This window comes from Mustela nivalis, assembly GCF_964662115.1.
Source record: "Mustela nivalis genome assembly, chromosome: 3".
Classification (NCBI taxonomy): Eukaryota; Metazoa; Chordata; class Mammalia; order Carnivora; family Mustelidae; genus Mustela; species Mustela nivalis.
In genome coordinates this window covers 35412328-35419027 of record NC_139022.1, presented here as the reverse complement: position 1 = coordinate 35419027, position 6700 = coordinate 35412328, and the positions used below count along the sequence as shown (strand labels likewise).

The 6700-nt window shown below is 42.6% G+C and overlaps 1 long non-coding RNA gene across 1 annotated transcript; it reads left to right on the top strand.

The window, feature by feature from the left end:
- Positions 1 to 1220: 1220 nt before the first annotated feature.
- Positions 1221 to 6700, top strand: LOC309861811. The gene is made up of 3 exons (XR_014310215.1): positions 1221 to 1391; positions 2033 to 2155; positions 6409 to 6700. It is a non-coding gene; the product is annotated as an uncharacterized lncRNA (long non-coding RNA).

Genomic DNA, 6700 nt, shown 5'->3' with positions numbered 1-6700 from the left:
GACTTCTCACTTAAATTGTGGCTCAACAGGGTGTAAACCAGGTTGGTAAATTGACCCATAAGCAATTCTTATTGGCATCATTGGGGTCATCTGTCAGTCATGTAGCCAACATCCTTGGGCCTGGGCTGAATTTCTTCTTGGCTAATGGCTATCTTGGGTTTTCTGTCCAGTGAGTCCTACTGAGTAGATGCTAAGGTAATTGGAAAGAAACAGGGCTGGGATGCACACCAGTGATGTCATATTCTGTTCACAAAGTTGGAGGAAAAGAAGCCATAAGACCATGTTCTCCACCTTAGAGGATGGAAGAATCATCTCCTGGATTTGTTAAAAACACAGCCTCTTGTGTTTCACATTGAAGCTAGTGAATCTGAATTTCCAAGAATGGATTCCAGGACACTGCCCCTTAAATAACTTTCCTAGGTGGTCCATATTCTTAAGATCTGTGTCCCATTCTCTAGGAAACAATGATGTGGAGGCCCATTTTGCTGCAGGAAGTAGAGATGGATTTTCATCTTATGAGGACTGTATGAAATTCCCCTTTCCCCCGTTTGGCTCAGTCATGATGGCCTGGATGCTGTTGTAAGGTGTCTGAGAGAGAGGTGGTCTTCAGACCTGAGCCAAAATCAAGAGTTGGGTGCTCAACCAACTGTTCCCCCGCAGACGTCCCTCAGAGTTCACCAATTTTTTTTTTTTTTAACATTGTCTGTCTGGGCAGGGTGTCTTGTGGCAAATGGAAGACTCCAGTGGGTCAAATTTCCTATTACTAGTCATTTATTTTGAGAACAATCTAAGCATCGTCCCTCTACCCTCATCCCTAACTCTGCATTCTAGTGGAAGACCTCAGCAAAATCAAAGGTCCGTGTGGGTGCATCTGTAATATTTTTCTACCTGCTCCCTTATTCACAGGAGCCAAGACTCATCCTCAGAGCGAGTTTCCAAAAAGTAAACACTTTCTCTGTTCACCAGTCCTTGGTCAGCGTGCATCTGGTCTACCCGTAAATTAGCCAGCCTATCATTTAGGTCATCCCGTACTTTGTAAATCAAGATGTTCTGTATATCCTGCCTTTAAGGACTGGACTTTGGGCTGCTTCCTAAGGAAAACAAATGTAGGTAGGTGGTTATTATTTAGAGTTTAGAAGCCCGTTGTTAGCACCTTGTATTATGATGTCATTTTGCTGAAGATCGCAAGACTCTGTCTGGATCCCTAGAGGACCAGAATGCCTTAGTTTAATTCTGCTTCCTAGCTTGCAAAAAGGGACATATTCAGATATTCAAAAGGAATTAAAAGGCCGACATCTGGAAAAGAAAAAAGAGATGAGATGGATAAATGTTTAGGGTGCATAATTGCTAGACTCGTCCGCGGGACTGGGGCTGAGGTCAGCGAATTCCTGGTGAGGCAGCAGCTATTCCTGGTTGATTAATGGCCACCCACACAGGCATGGTCAGCCAGGCAGGGGAAGGGACAGAGGTCAGGGCAGGAAGAAGGTCAGAGACTAAAGGTCATGAACACACAGGGATCATTGCCAGCTGCCCTTGATGGACAGGACTGTGTTTCTGACCGTGGCTTCATATCTGGGGGTGACTGTGGTCTCTTTCATCTGCCCACACCTGGGAGCCTCCTTGAAGCTCTTCGAGATTCCCAGAGCAGATTTCCTGCTCTGAGTGACCAATTACATCCTCATCTCCTTGAGAAATCTGGGTTGCTGGGTCAGAATTTCTGGACAGTGTTGGGTGGGCTGGGTTGGGATGTTATCAGGGGGAGACTATCAGAGGCTGGAAGCCAGTTCTGGAGAATCTGCAGGCTTTTTCTCATATATTGCTTGTAGAGAGCTAGAGTCAGGCCCTGACAACTTCAGGAAATGGGCTTAACAGAGGAAAGAAACAGATACTTTTACAATGACACAAGATTTCTAGCTTGTGATAATGGGATGAGTAAGATGATGGCACCATACCAGCGAGGGAGACTGTGCCAAGAGAAGATGATCAGAATTTGGTGATCAAGTTGCTGCCTTCTCCTCTTGCATTGTTTCAGGAAAGAAAGAGAGGCTAGACCCAAATACACAGGGGGAATCCAGAAATCTCTGGCTGAAAGAATTCTGCTCTTACTTCTAACACCGTAAGCTTCATCAGAGCTCATGGGTTTCCTTTGGAAAAGGTGAGTACCTCCTGGATGTATTCTTGCTTTAAGTAGATTGCATCCACCCAGCCTAGCTCCTCCAAAAACCTCCCAAGAGGGCCGCCGACCTAGAGAATGTGAATTCTGGTGGAGTTGCACAAACTGGAAATGGTGAACTATGATGCACTTTGTGGGAGGTGGGGAGTGAGGGCTTTCCACATTCAGAAGGTTGCCTAGGGTCCCACCCTGTGTCTGGGGGGTGAGTGGGGAAGAAGGGAGGGGCCATCAGCTCCCTGCTTTCTCCATTGGGCTCCCTCCCTTCTCCCACTGCCTTTTGGCTGGGCCTACTCCCACTCGTGCTTCAGGATCCGGTTTAACCACACCTCCTTCCCAGACTCGCCCAAGGAGTCTGGGAGCCTTGGCAGCTCCATCCCTTGGGCCCTCGTGGCTGTTTATATACATATCTCATTCACTCCGATCTGTTTATAGCTACATTTCTCCCACAGACCATGAATTCTTTGAAAGCAGGGATCATATATTCACTCAGCCTCCAACAGAATACACAATACGATTCAATAACTATGCATATGATGAGTGGATTTATAACAGTTAAAATCCTTCGCACCCTGGTCAGACACATGTTCGGTGTTGATTAAATAGGTTTCTCAATGGCATGGGGCACCTCTGTGCTATTTTCGTGTTACTTTTCTATTCATTGAAAGAGGTTCCTTTCATGCTTTTCTGAATTAAACTGCTGCCCAGTTTGCCACTAAAAACAAAAGGTATCTTCTTTTGTTCACTCAAATCAGACCAAATTAATGAAGATCATAAAAACCGTGCAAGCGGACTGTTTCATGGAGGTTTCTGGTTTAAGCAGAGGCCAGCAAGAGGTAAACATTCGAAAATCCCCAGGAGAAGGGCGCCTGCCTGCCTCACACTCAGTGAAGTGTGTGACTCTTGATCTCGGGGTCATGAGTTCGAGCCCCACGTTGGGTTGGTTGGTAGCGATTATTTAAAAATGAATAAACTTAAGAAAAAAAAATCTCCAGAAGGAAAACTGTAAAAGGAATACCCTACTAATTACAGGAGATTATATGGACATCCCCCCAAATCACAAGGGTGGCCAGGCAAATTTGGGGAAATTTGATGCATCATTTTCCACATTCTAGCAAGAACTGAAGAAACGTAATCTGTAGTGGGTGCCCGGTTTGGTGAATTCAGCATACTCCTTTGCTGCTGGCCCAACTGTTTGGGAATGCCAATATATATGAGAAGCCAGAAGGAAATTCCATAATGCAGCCCCTGGAAATTTATCCCAAAATACATGAAAAGAAGAAAACCTATATGCTTGAAATTGTGTGTTGTTCTCGTAATAAGGGCGCCCTCCCGCTGCTAGTCCAGTTGGTTGCAATCACCCTTTCAGGCATGGGGTCGTGCTGCCTCTGGGTTCCCAGTGTCCTGGGGGCCTCCTAGGGAGGTACCCTCCCAGGCATTTGTAAAGTGTTGGGTCTCCCACAAGGCCGGTGAATCAGAGCTGTGGGTGCAGGTGACACCAGAGTCCCCTCAGAGCAGACGGAGTATTCACCTTGGCTCCTGGCAGTGGCTCCTCATTTTATGCCCCAGCCTTCTGGGTCCCTCCCCATTTTTCCAGTCCGCTGATTCCCACATGCACCATCTGGAGGCTCCTTAGAACTTGAGTCCAGCGTTGTTCTTGGTATATACCCCCCAGAGCATTCTGAGACTTTTAGGAAGGCAATAATTGCTGATTAAACCAGAATCCAAAGCATTAGTAACCAAACCAATCCCTATCCAACCAACCCAGCCAAACCAAAAGCTTTTCCTCTCCATTCAGAAAGGGTTGAGAGGAGGCAGGTGTTTCAAAAAAGAATGTAAGATCATTTAACCACGACAAAATAAAGTATTTTAGTTGATGTTCTTTAAGAAAAGTAAAAACTAAAAAAAAAAAAAAAAATTGAAGAACAAATATTGCTGAAATCTTTAGAAATGAAGATGACCTCCAATAGGGGATTGATGAGTAAAATTAGCGGTCCTTAAACATTTCTGTTTACTATAGGACATACTATTTACTTTCTTGCATATTTTTAGGTTAACATTTAAAACGTTTCATCGGAAGTTTAAGTAGTTGCAAAGAATGCAATTTCCTGCATACTGTAAACATTGACATTTTAAAATGGAATAGTCACTCTCTTGAATGAATCCAATACAATCTAAACACCATAGACATTATGCCTACTACTCCCCGTTTTAAAAATATAAGAAAAACCTCTTCTTTACCTACAGGATATTTTACCTAGTTTATTTTTCTCTTTACACTATAACTCCATTTCACATTCTTGCCCTTCAGGATTATATCCTAATTTCATGCATTTCTGTGTTTGGATGTATTTTTTCTATCACCCTACTATATTTCTCTGCAGTGAGAAAATATATACATTTAAACTTCAGTTTTTGTAATTTTCCTGTGGCTAAAAGACTGTAAGTGCTGAAACACTTTCTTCTAGATTGAGATATCATATTTATTAGTAATAATCAAGTATTCAAAATAATATAAAATATATTACAAAGTTTTAAAATTAGACCTAAGTATTTTTTTTTTTTTTTACAATTACTGCATGTGTTTGTTGTTGAATACTATTTCTTACAAGAAAGAGATATAGTTTAGCATCAGGGTTTTCTGTTTTTCATTTTTGTAAATTCTAAGAATGTTTTTACCATTAATAAGTAGATGGGATTGTAAGGCGTTTTGAACTTTTCAATTCTTTGAACTCCTTCTAACTTATACAACTCATTTAGTGATCTCTAGGCCATCCTTTATTGAAAGCAACTATTTGGAAATCATATGACTTGTAGAAGAATTTGTTACACAGCCATTAGAAGTACATACTTTCTCCACACAGTCCAGTCTTTTAAAGTCCAGATAGAAAACTGATACAGGTTCCCTGAAGTTTTTACACCCTGGAATAAGGCACCCTTTTAAGATTCTCAGTGAATGAGGGTTAAGCCTTCCTCTCCCCCACTTCCTTTTTTTACAATTTGGAAAATCTATGCCTATGGTGATACAGTTGGGAAAAGAAACAGGCAGACAACTTGACCGCATTCTTTAAAGCAGCAAATCAGTTTCTGGAAGTAATATGGATGCAAGTTGAAGATTGAAAAACAAGCAATCTTAAAATGATCTTAAGTGTGCACTTACCCCTTGAAAATCCCCCAGGGGGAGCACATCCCATTTTGCGGGTCACTTACATCATCTTACTGAATTTGTAAGAGAGACAAATCAGCTCAGGCTAGGTCTTGCTTGGGGTTTGTGACTGGCGTTTATCTGCACCTTGGGAGTATAGAACTGTGACATGCACACTAAGGATAAAACAGCTAGTCCTCTGGGCTGGTTGATTGTTAAAGAAGGCTGCCCTGATCCTTTATATTCTGTTCTTCTATATTTTCTTTTCAATGCTAGTAACCTGAATTTTGGGGTACCAATGTGGAGCCTGTGTACTGACTACCTAAATAAAAAATGATTATTAAGACTGTAAAAACACAAGAAATCTTTAGAGTATGGTAAGGGGAAAAAGCAAAATATGTAGTTGTATGATTTCAGTTATGCACTGAACTACGTCAACTACAACTATAACTACAACTACAACCCAACTACATCAATTACAAAAGTACATACATTTATCAACAACACTGTGAGTCAGTAAGCAAAAATGAAGCTGTGATTTTCTCTGTGTGTGTGTGTGTGAGAGAGAGAGAGAGAGAGAGAGAGAGAAATGTCTGACTTCAAAAATAATGATTACTTTTGTGAGGCTGGGGTCAGATAATCTGTCTAACCTAATATTCTCTTTCCCCTGGTGGTACTCAAGGAACTGGGTTTGAGTTTAAGTTCCCCAAAATAAAGTGTTCAAGAGATTGATGATCAGTTTTTTTCCCTTTTTTAAAAAATTTTTTGATCAGTTTTTCAAACCCTATTTACTCATCACGATTCACTACGCTGTCATTCCCAACATGCTTACACTCTTCTTCAAGCTAGTTTCATACATCCCATATCTTAACGTCATAAATGTGATAAGTTTTCCTCCTGCTGTGTGATAAGACTCTGCACTCATGTGCTGGTTTTACTGTTGTCAGGAGCTCGACCTTGCTGACTTAACACTGCTCTGAAATTTTACCACTTTTCGTAAATTTTGTACCTTTTAGAATCCTTACTTAAAAAAAAAAAAATCATGTCTGGCAGCCTCCCCAACGGATCTTTTTCCTCCTATTTCTGTTTCTAGTGTTTTTCTGGTCTTCTGTTTTTCCGAGATCTGAGAGCTCGGTGTGTTTCTACCCAAAGGAGAGAAAGAGTAGTCTGAGAGCATTGATGGGTGTGAGAGAGGAATAGGAACTGCCACCCTTCTGGAAGTTCTGGCCGTGGGAGCCGAAGGTCCTGCCAACCAGCCTCCCGAGAAACAGGCGCCGGGAAACCCGAGCGGAGAAGCCCGCGACCCGTCCGCACCACCTCCACGGACCCGGGCACACGCGCGGCGATGGGGCCCCACGGCCCCGCCCCCTCGTGGGGCCACGCCC